A 10429-nucleotide genomic window follows, 5' to 3' on the forward strand; every position below is an offset into this window, starting at 1 on the left:
GACACAGCGGAGTAGGGACTTGGACCCTAAACGGGATTACAGTCAGAGTTTTTAAATGCAGAGTAGGAGTAGACTCAGCGGTGGGTGAGGACTATGTTATGTTATGTTATGTTATGTTATGTTATGTTATGTTATGTATGTTTGATGTAAGTCTATAAGGAATCAAGGTCTCCAGGACCTTGAGGGGTTAGTTATTGTTGGGAGAAAGGTTATTTATTACCAGTAATAAAAATCTTCTCATGAGACCCTTTAGATGTGTATCAGTGGGCCATATGCTTGGGAATGATTGTTGACACTATCTTGGAGGTTTAGAGAAAAAGTTTCCTAAAGGAATTGTTAAAGTATACTTACAGGATCCTGGTTGGAACTGTCGGGTTAGGGGGTCGGTCAGGCCAGGATTGTCCTGAGCAAAACCTCAAGGTGAGGGCTGTTGAGTCCCCAAGGGAGAGCCACTCTGTCTGTTTCAAGGGCTTGTCAGTAGGTAATTATTCTTCTGCCTCTATGTCCCACTTCATTGCCCCCTGAACAATTTTGACCCTTAAATCTTTAAGGTTGTTGAAGGTGGAAGGTCTCATCTTCTGTAACTTCTTCCTGCTGAATAGGGGTGTAGAGTTGTCCCTACCCACTTGGGTCAACATTGATCAGTTAAGGAATGTATAGGGGAGTTATGAACGACAGAGGCAACTAAGTCCAGCACTGACAGAGAAGTGTCTCTGTGCATGGTAAGGATCATCTGTCGTCATGAAGTCATTGCAACAATGGAGTCTCAGCAGTAAGTAGAGAAACATTGAATAAGGCAACACATTAAGATTAATAAGGCTATAAGAATGAGAAGTCCAAAAGTTGGCCATAGTCCTCCTTTAAACCAGGAACTTAACCAATCACTGGGGGGCGGGGGATCCTGCAGAGAATGCCAATCAGTGCCCTGTATAGGGGAAACCCTCCAGGGTAACCAGACATACTTGACATATGCAAAATTCCACATATCCAACAATCTGTTTGATTTGAAGTTCAGCATAATGTTGTGCCCACTGTAGAAAGGAACTGTCACTTAAGATAGGTGAGAGGAAGAGAAAGAGAATATATACAACCTTTATTTTTGTTTGAAGAGAAGTTTGAGATCTTATGTGGGCTCACAGGAGTAAGAAGGCACGTTAATTTACTCACTGGGTTCCTTTTGATGCTTCTTTAGCTGTGTGCTCTGCTAAATTGTTTCCTTTAGATTCTAAGGTCATATCCTTTTAATGTCCTTTGATGTGAATCACCACTACCTCCTTGGGCAGCTGTACAGCCTCAAGAAGTGTTATGATCTAAGGCCTATATTTGATTGGGGAGTTATAGCTTGACAGCAATCCCCTTTCCTTCCAAATAGCCACATGGACATTTAGTACCAGGAAGGCATGTTTGTAGTCACTATTAATATTAATTTTTAAAACTTTGGCAATTGCAAAGTGCTAGTGAGCACTATGGCATACTTAGCTTTTCTTAGCCAAAGCATTTGTTTGCAATTATATCTCAACAGAGGTGGCTTCTAGAATAAATATGACTAAGGGATGAAACTATTAAGAAGCCCTTTGAGTGGTCCAGCCTTAACAATATTCTGATTACAGAGGATCACTGGAAAATGGAAGAAAACTTGTCAAGAGACAAGGGGAGTCCCACATGCATCATCCAATCCAATCATAAAGAAAGTGGGGTCATCCATTATCTCTACAAGTCCATAGTTAATCCTATGGAGTGCAGTATGCTGGCTTTTAGGCAATTTCATTATCCCAGCCACACACAAGGTGATAGTTAAGTTATCCAATTGTTGGGGAATCAATCCCATTTTCTAGTTGTTTAATCATGTGCCATGGGGTTCTGTTATCATCCCCACAGAATAATAAGCAAGATCATGTAAACGAGCTATTGTGCAACTTTTTCTGAAGTTTACCTCAAATTGTCTAGCTTAGGCAAACAAACATTTAAAAACAATCAAATTTAGAATTTGACACCCATAAAGGTGTGTTATTAAAACATAATTTTTCTCTCTAAAATAACCCTCATTTCCAGAGATAGCCAAATTAGGACTAATTCATTAGAAAACAAGTCCAGTTTTAACAAACTTGGCCTAATTACTTACATAAGCTCAGCAAGAACAATGAGTGTGATCATAAGATCTTTCAGAATCGGCTTGGCTAGAACTTCTTATAAGGAATATCTAGGTTGAACTTTTAGTAGCCTCTCCGGGCCAGAAACCAAGCCACGTACTTGTCAACAGACATGCCTGCAATACCTGTCGATTTGGGTGAATTACTCTTCCTGAGGTGCCCAAAGTATCCTGAGGCTCTGCACCTACCAGGGAGTGACATTCTTTACTCACCTGGTGAGGCTGCTGGGAACTCTGTAAGCAAGGTGTCAGGCCAACAGTTCCAAAGGGCTTTATGGCTCCAGGTTTTATAAAGTCAACCTTAGCTCCTTTAAGTTGTCTGGTCATATCTGAGTCTATGTATGTCTTTCTCAAATATGACATTCCAGTCAAAGCCTTGGTTATTAAATAACCAGTGTTTCCAATGGTGTCCTGTTACAAGGAGAACAGATTCTTATTGAACTTATGCAAATGACTGATTGCCATGGAAGAAGAATACTTACTGAGACCTTTTGGTTTCAGAGGGTTCAGATGGAGAGAAAAGTTGAATGGCTTGATTCATTTACAAATGAATACTTTTACAGCTCTGTAAGTTACAGATAACTTAAGAAAAAGTTTCCTTAGTCTGGAAGAGCAAACATTACAGAACCAATCATGTTTAAAATAAGACAATACATTAAGAGACACAACATTACAATTTTTTAGTTCATTTAGTCCCATGTTGCTAATTCTGGTTTAGTCTGAATGCAGCTTTTAATATGTTGAATACCTGTATTTGTCCTGAAAGTACTTTATATGAATCTCCTTGAAGATAAAACTCATCTTACAAGAGAATCAAGACTTAGTTCAAGATTTAAATCTTGGGGATGTTTGTTAAAACCTTTTAAAGCACTTGCCTAGATAGGATTAAGGATGTTAAAGATATGATAAAATAAAACATAGAAACTGGTTTTTCTGGGCAAAGAGAAAACCATTTACATTTTCTTCTTAACAGCAGAACAACCAATCTAAGAAAACTTTGTCCTTTCAAACAGAGAGAAAACCAGCTTTTCTATACCAGTGTCTTTCCTTTTTTTTTTTTTTTAAATATTCTTAAGCATGGGGTCTTAAGATAGTGAGTTTACTGGGTTTTCCTCCCATCGTGAATGATGTCGCAGACAAAGGGAAGGGGATCTTTCAGATGCTGTCCTGCTCCCATCCCTCGAAAGGAACTTAGGAGTGTCTTAGCTAAGGTCTGTCTGTATAAGCCCAGGACCAGGCTACTCCATGGAGTAGATAAAGATGATCATTATGCCATATGATGCCCCGCAAGACTCAGGGTGCAGTCCACTCAGACTCCGTAGCTGAAGCAGTAGAGCCATACAGACAGATTCACACGTTCAGGCACTCTTCAGATTCAAACAGGTTGGATACCCGCCTCTGGATATCCCTGGCTATTGGGAGGTCATCAGTCTCCCCTTCCATTCTATACAAATGGGTCTGGCTCCACAGTGGCCCCGGGGCTGCTTTTCTTTTTCAAACAGGATCAAGCATCTGGTCTTTTTCTTTTTTCTTAGTCCATCCTGACCATACCTAGATTCCATTCCAAAGATTTTCCTTCACAAACCTTCTACAACTTTCCTTTGCATCCAGGTTTTGTCCCAAGGCATTTCCTTCCAAACAACCATCTCCTTTAGGACAAAATTACCTTCTCTTACTTTCAACAAAATGTATTCCCATTCCTTAAATCTTTCTTACACATCTCCTACTTTCCTACATACAGAGTTGCTTTCTTTATTTCCATCAGTCTTAGTTACACCTAGCAGAAATTTGTACTCTTAGAAAAATGTTTAGTTATTAATGAATTATCAGCTATTAACCAATTGTGAATGGTTGTAACAGAATTCTTTAGATGCCAATTTATGAATCAGTTAAGCACAAACCATGTTTACCAACAGATTTAAATACTCTTAGTTTCTTTGCTCTAGGAAGTCAAAAGCACAAACCTATGTTCAGGAATCAATCCTTAGCATTTATCCTATTTGGAAAAGACATAGATGTCCAACAAATTTAATTCCATTTGTCATCCAAGCAAAACTTTAAACTTTCAGGTTACCAAAGACTTTGAAAGCTATCCCAGCAATTACCCATTAAAACTTTGAGACAGATAATTAACCATCAGTTTAGTCATCTCTTTGCTAACAAATTTTAATAAATAATACGAGCTTATTTGACCTTTAGTAAACTTCAAAGTTTCACGTTTACTACTAATAGCTTAAAAGACATGTATATCTTAATTAAACCAACAAACTTAACTTAGTTTAAATACTGATTTATGTTCCACCTGGGCCCACTCCACTTTAAATGTTTACCTGAGACATGGGTGGGAAGATCTGGAGTGGGGGGGGTGTTAGGTCCAGGGAGTGCTCTTCTTGCTCCCTGACAGTGAGGAGAGAAGGAGCCATGGTGCATGATCTAGAGGCTAGACATGCAGGCTGCATGCACGTTGGTGCAGAAACACGAGAAGGGGAGACAGAAGAAATAAAGTGCTGCCAGGAGGCAGAGAAAGGATTCCCAGTTTAGAGCTCATCAACTCCAACAGAGGAGCAGACACCAGCAAGGGGGAGAAGGGGTAGGCAGTCCACGTCGGGCCAGAGTGGGCAAGGAATGTCCCCAAAACAAAGGTAGTTTTGGCAGCTGCTTGGGAATATTCCTTAAAGACTCTGTCTCAAGTTAGACCAACCACAGTTGGCTCCAGTGATAGCCATTAACACGGGAAATGAGTGAGGGATAAGCACCCATATCTATTAGAAGGAACATAGAGAGATAAAATCAGAGTCCCCTTTGCTAGGGATGCCCAGCAACCAGGGTTTACTAGAAGGCTTATTCTGCAAAAGGCCCTTAGATCAGGGTCCTAGTGTAGAGCAATGAAGGCCTAGGTATGAGCAATGAAGGTACAGCTTTAAGTAGTTAGTAGAAGACACTGACAAGAAACAGTAAAGGCTGAAATCTATCATGGTCTATGCGACATTCCAACACATGTGGTTCTTACAGACAACTTCCCTAGGAAATGGTCCCCGGTTGCATTTTAATTCAAATGGGTACTGGTTTTGGCTGGCTCCCAATGGAGGTCCCATGGCCAGAAGTGGCTAGACCAGGAATGTGGAGGGGATCACATTAGATCAGCCAGGAGGAAACCTCACATGGGAGTCTTAAGATTGGAAGCCGTCCTGGTGACTTTCCCTTTTGCACTCAGGTTATGAGCTCTTTCCTTGATGTCCGAGAAGTGGTCAATCATCAGGGACAGAAGGGTAGTCTGTGTCTGTCCCATCATGCCTTCAGTCCACAACAAGGCACATAAACTTACAACAATTAACAAGAACACACTCACACAGACAAACAATCCTGTGCAGCTGTGAAGACAAAACTGAAAGGAAGTTAAGGGAGAATCCAACTGCAATGGCAGCCAGCTCTCCTGGAGAGCCTGGTCCTCCAGGTGGGGGTAAGAGACATCTCTTCCAAAGGGGCAAGGGACGTCTCTTCCAAAAATCCCCATAAGCTTAACAAACAGCACAACATTAAAAAAATAATAATTAATTAATTAATTAATTAATTAAAAATTTTTAAAGTTTTAAAAAAACAAAACAAAACAAAACAAAAAAACAAACAAACAGCACAACAGACAACAAAAACAAGATGCCTGACCACCTAGGGGGACTTGAACCCCCTGGCTGTCTTGAGGGACCACAAACCCCCTGGTGACCGCTTAGGGGGACTCCAACCCCCTGAAATGGCTGGGGACTCGAACTCCCTGCGGGGGCAAGGGACGTCTCCACAAGACCCCCCCGGTCAACAGCCCGCCACGTGCCCGCTTGAGCCAATGCTGACCCAGATACAAGTTGGAATTCCTATGGATAAAAATGCAGATTGGAGCTCCCAAAGTATGTGCACAAATAGATGACAATGAGTGCACTGACCAGCCGGTGCAAGACCCTCCGGGTTGGGGTTCTGGGAGTCTCCCAGATCTCGGTGGGACCTCCAAATGTTATGCCCAAGTTTTCATGTCCGAAAGACCACCAAGGAGCAAAGCACCAATGCAATCACAAGAGGATTTATTTGACAATCTTAAGCTTGGGCCCAAGTATACCCGACACAGCGGAGTAGGGACTTGGACCCCAAACCAGATTATAGTCAGAGTTTTTAAAGGCAGAGTAAGGGTGGACTCGGTGGTGGGTGAGGACCCTATGTTATGTTTTGTTTTATGTTATGTTATGTTATGTTTGATATAAGTCTCCTAAGGAATCAAGGTCTCCAGGACCTTGAGGGGCTAGTTATTGTTGGGAGAAAGGTTATTTATTACCAGTAATAAAAATCTTCTCGTGAGACCCTTTAGATGTATATCAGTGGGCCATATGCTTGGGAATGATTGCTGACACTATCTTGGAGGTTTAGAGAAAAAGTTTCCTAAAGGAATTGTTAAAGTAGACTTACAGGATCCTGGTTGGAACTGTCGGGGTAGGGGGTCAGGCCAGGATTGTCCCGAGCAAAACCTCAAGGTGAGGGCAGTTAAGTCCCCAGGGGAGAGCCACTCTGTTTCAAGGGCTTGTCAGTAGGTAATTATTCTGCCTCTGTGTCCCACTTCATACCTCTAGGGGTAGCATTGATTGGGGAATGGGGATTACCTTGAAGTTTAACTCTATATGAATATTTAAAAATAAAAATAAAAAAAAGAATAAACTAACCTAAAATAAAATTTTTTTAAAAATTTATAGATCCTGGATATCAACCTTTTGTCTGTACTGTCATTTGCAAATATCTTCTCCCATTCTGTGGGTTGCCTCTTTGTTTTTTTGACTGTTTCCTTTGCTGTGCAGAAGCTTTGATTTTGATGAAGTCCCAAAAGTTTATTTTCGCTTTTGTTTCCTTTGCCTTTGGAGACATATCTTGAAAGAAGTTGCTGTGGCTGATATCGAAGAGAATACTGCCTATGTTCTCCTCTAGGATTCTGATGGATTCCTGTCTCACGTTGAGGTCTTTTATCCATTTTGAGTTTATCTTTGTGTACAGTATAAGAGAATGGTCGAGTTTCATTCTTCTACGTATAGCTGCTCAGTTTTCCCAGCACCATTTATTGAAGAGACTATCTTTTTTCCACTGTATATTTTTTCCTGTTTTGTCAAAGATTAATTGACCATAGAGTTGAGGGTCCGTATCTGGGCTCTCTACTCTGTTCCACTGGTCTATGTGTCTGTTTTTATGCCAGTACCATGCTGTCTTGGTGATCACAGCTTTGTAATAAAGATTGAAATCAGGTAATGTGATGCCCCCAGCTTTATTTTTGTTTTTCAACATTTCCTTAGCGATTCAGGGTCTCTTCTGATTCCATACAAATTTTAGGATTATTTGCTCCAGCTCTTTGAAGAATACCGGTAGAATTTAAAAATAAAAAAGCAAAAGAAAAACATGGGTATATGTATCAAAAAGTTCAGGTTAAAAGGTTGTTATGGAATTTGATGTATTGGACATCTCACTGTAATGGTAAATAGGTTAAAAATTATCTATAAAAAAAATGAACCCGAATAGTGGGAACAAATTAGAAAATAAAAGTTGTATCTATGAGGTAGTGGTGGTTGTTCTCTTGTCTCCCCCCCCACCCCCGGGGTTGGCTTTCTGGGGGACAGGCCGGCCGCATGGGTTTTCAGGCAGTCTTTCCTGAGTTAAGTCCTCCTGCACCCCTCAAGGGGATGGGCTCCGAGGAAACTGGTTTTTCAGGCTTTTGTTCTCTGGAGGTTTTTTTGTTTGTTTGTTCAATTGTTTTCTCTTGCCTTGACAGCTTTTGATGGTTTTTGGAGGTTTAGAGGAAAGTAAATTGTACCCAGACCTCCCTCTTAGAAAGAAGCCTCAGGGGTGCCTGGGTGGCTCAGTGGGTTAAGCCTCCGCCTTTGGCCCAGGGTCCTGGGATCAAGCCCCACGTGGGACTCTCTGCTCAGCGGGGAGCTTGCTTCCCCCTCTCTCTCTGCCTGCCTCTCTGCCTACTTGTGAGCTCTATCTGTCAAATAAATAAATAAAATCTTTGAGAAAAAAAAAAAAAGAGAGAAAGAAAGAAAGAAAGAAGCCTCAGTCTGTTCCCCTCTGGGTGCTCCAGAGCACATAAATTCCCCCTTGGCCACTGGCAAAGCATGTTCCCAGTCACAGTCCCTGAGGATGCAGGAACTCCTGCTTGTACCCAAAACCATGACAGCGATGGCTGTCTGGGCAGCTCCAGACCGCCAGAGAGGTCCCAAGCAGCGATAACACACTGAGATTTTCCCGCTGGCCTGGGCTGGGAGTGCTCAGACTTTCTGGGTCCGAGAACGCCAGGCTGGTGCTGCGCGCACTTCTCTCAGGGGGAGGTACGGCGCGACTCAGACTCTAATAGCATGGTGTGGCCCGCTCGTGGAGACTGCAAAAGGGCTCTGGTTCTGCCAGGGGCGAGGCTCCCAGCCCCTCATGGGAGCCACCACCCAGGCGCTCTCAGGCACACTAGCGGCTCAGGGACCAAGACCTGGTTTCTTCACCGCACTCTCTCTGGCTCAGCACCAAGGGTGGCTGTCCTTAACCCCGGGGACTTAAGCTCTGTCCCTAACCGCCCCAATTCCCACATTTCCCCGCACAATCCTTTGCTCTTTTTGAGTGCTTTCAACCAGACTCCCAGTTAATGCTGGTCCCCAGTGGCAGGGCACCCTCGTATTGCGGTATTACTTTCCAATGGGTTGCTTCTGGTGGCTCCCTCCCCCTTTTGTTTATCTTCTGATATCAGTCCAATGTTCCCACTCTGCTTTAGCTGCCCACTGGTGTCTTCTGCCCCTGTAGAGATCCAGACATGTATAATTCTAATCTCAGGCTGATTTCATGGGTGATCAGAGTTCTTTGGTAGGTAATCAGCTCACTTTACAGTACAGGTTGAAACGGCACCTCCTCCTAGTTCCCCACAATCTTCCATAGGTCAATCTTTTTGCCATTCTAACTGGTATAAGGTGGTATCTCAATGTGGTTTTGATTTGAATTTCCCTGATGGCCAATGCTGTTGAAAATTTTTCATGTGTCTGCTAGCCATTTGTATGTCTTCGTTGGAGAAGTGTCTGTTCATGTCTTCTGCCCATTTTTTGACATGATTATCTGGGTTTCTTTGTTTTGTTTTTTTAAGATTTTACTTATTTATTTGACAGAGAGAGATCACAAGTAGGCAGAGAGGCAGGCAGAGAGAGAGAGAGAGGAGGAAGCAGGCTCCCTGCTGAGCAGAGAGCCCGATGTGGGACTCGATCCCAGGACCCTGAGATCATGACCTGAGCTGAAGGCAGCAGCTTAACCCACTGAGCCACCCAGGTGCCCATGATTATCTGGGTTTTTGGGGGTGTTGAGTTTGAGGAATTCTTTATACATCTTGGATATCAGCCCTATGTCTGTAGTGTCATTTGCAAATATGTTCTCCCATTCTGTGGGTTGCCTATTTGTTTTGTTGACTGTTTCCTTTGCTGTGCAGAAGCTTTTGAATTTGATAAAGTCCCAAAAATTTATCTTCACTTTTGTTTCCTTTGCCTTTGGAGACATATCTTGAAAGAAGTTGATGTGGTTGATGTTGAAGCAGTTATTGCCTATGTTCTCCTCCAGGATTTTGATGGATTCCTGTCTGACACTGAGGCCTTTCATCCATTTTGAGCTTATCTCTCTGTATGGTGTAAGAGAATGGTCGAGTTTCATTCTTCTATAATAGCTGTCCAATTTTCCCAGCACTGTTTATTGAAGAGACTGTCTTCTTTCCACTGGATATTTTTTCCTGCTTTGTTGAAGATTATTTGACCATAGAGTTGAGAGTCCATATCATATCTGGGATCTCTATTCTTTTCCATTGGTCTATGTGTTTGGTTTTGTGTCATTACCATACTGTCTTCAACCCCACTACTTCAACAATTATTGCCTGAAATAAGATCTCTGGGTGATTTTCTCTCTATTCTAGGTAGTACAAACATAGCAACTTTTATCTGACCATCTGTATGGCTGAAGATAACTTGTCTCTGAACCATTCTCTTCCTATATATATTTATAATAATGAAAAAGAAAAGAGTGACATCAATAAAAACTCCATTAAGAAAGGGGATAATAGGAAGCACACAGTGGTCAGTAGTTCAAAACCCATATCAAATTTTATTGATGAGAAATCACAGGTTCCTTGGCAGGCAATAAAGTAAACTCCTTGACTAGTCAGTGGCAGCTGTTAGTTTAAATCTCTAGAGTATCTGCTTTGTCACTGTCCTGTATAACCATATCTAAGACAGGTTTTCA

The sequence above is a fragment of the Mustela nigripes genome, chromosome 13 (genome assembly GCF_022355385.1).
Source record: "Mustela nigripes isolate SB6536 chromosome 13, MUSNIG.SB6536, whole genome shotgun sequence".
NCBI classification, from domain to species: domain Eukaryota; kingdom Metazoa; phylum Chordata; class Mammalia; order Carnivora; family Mustelidae; genus Mustela; species Mustela nigripes.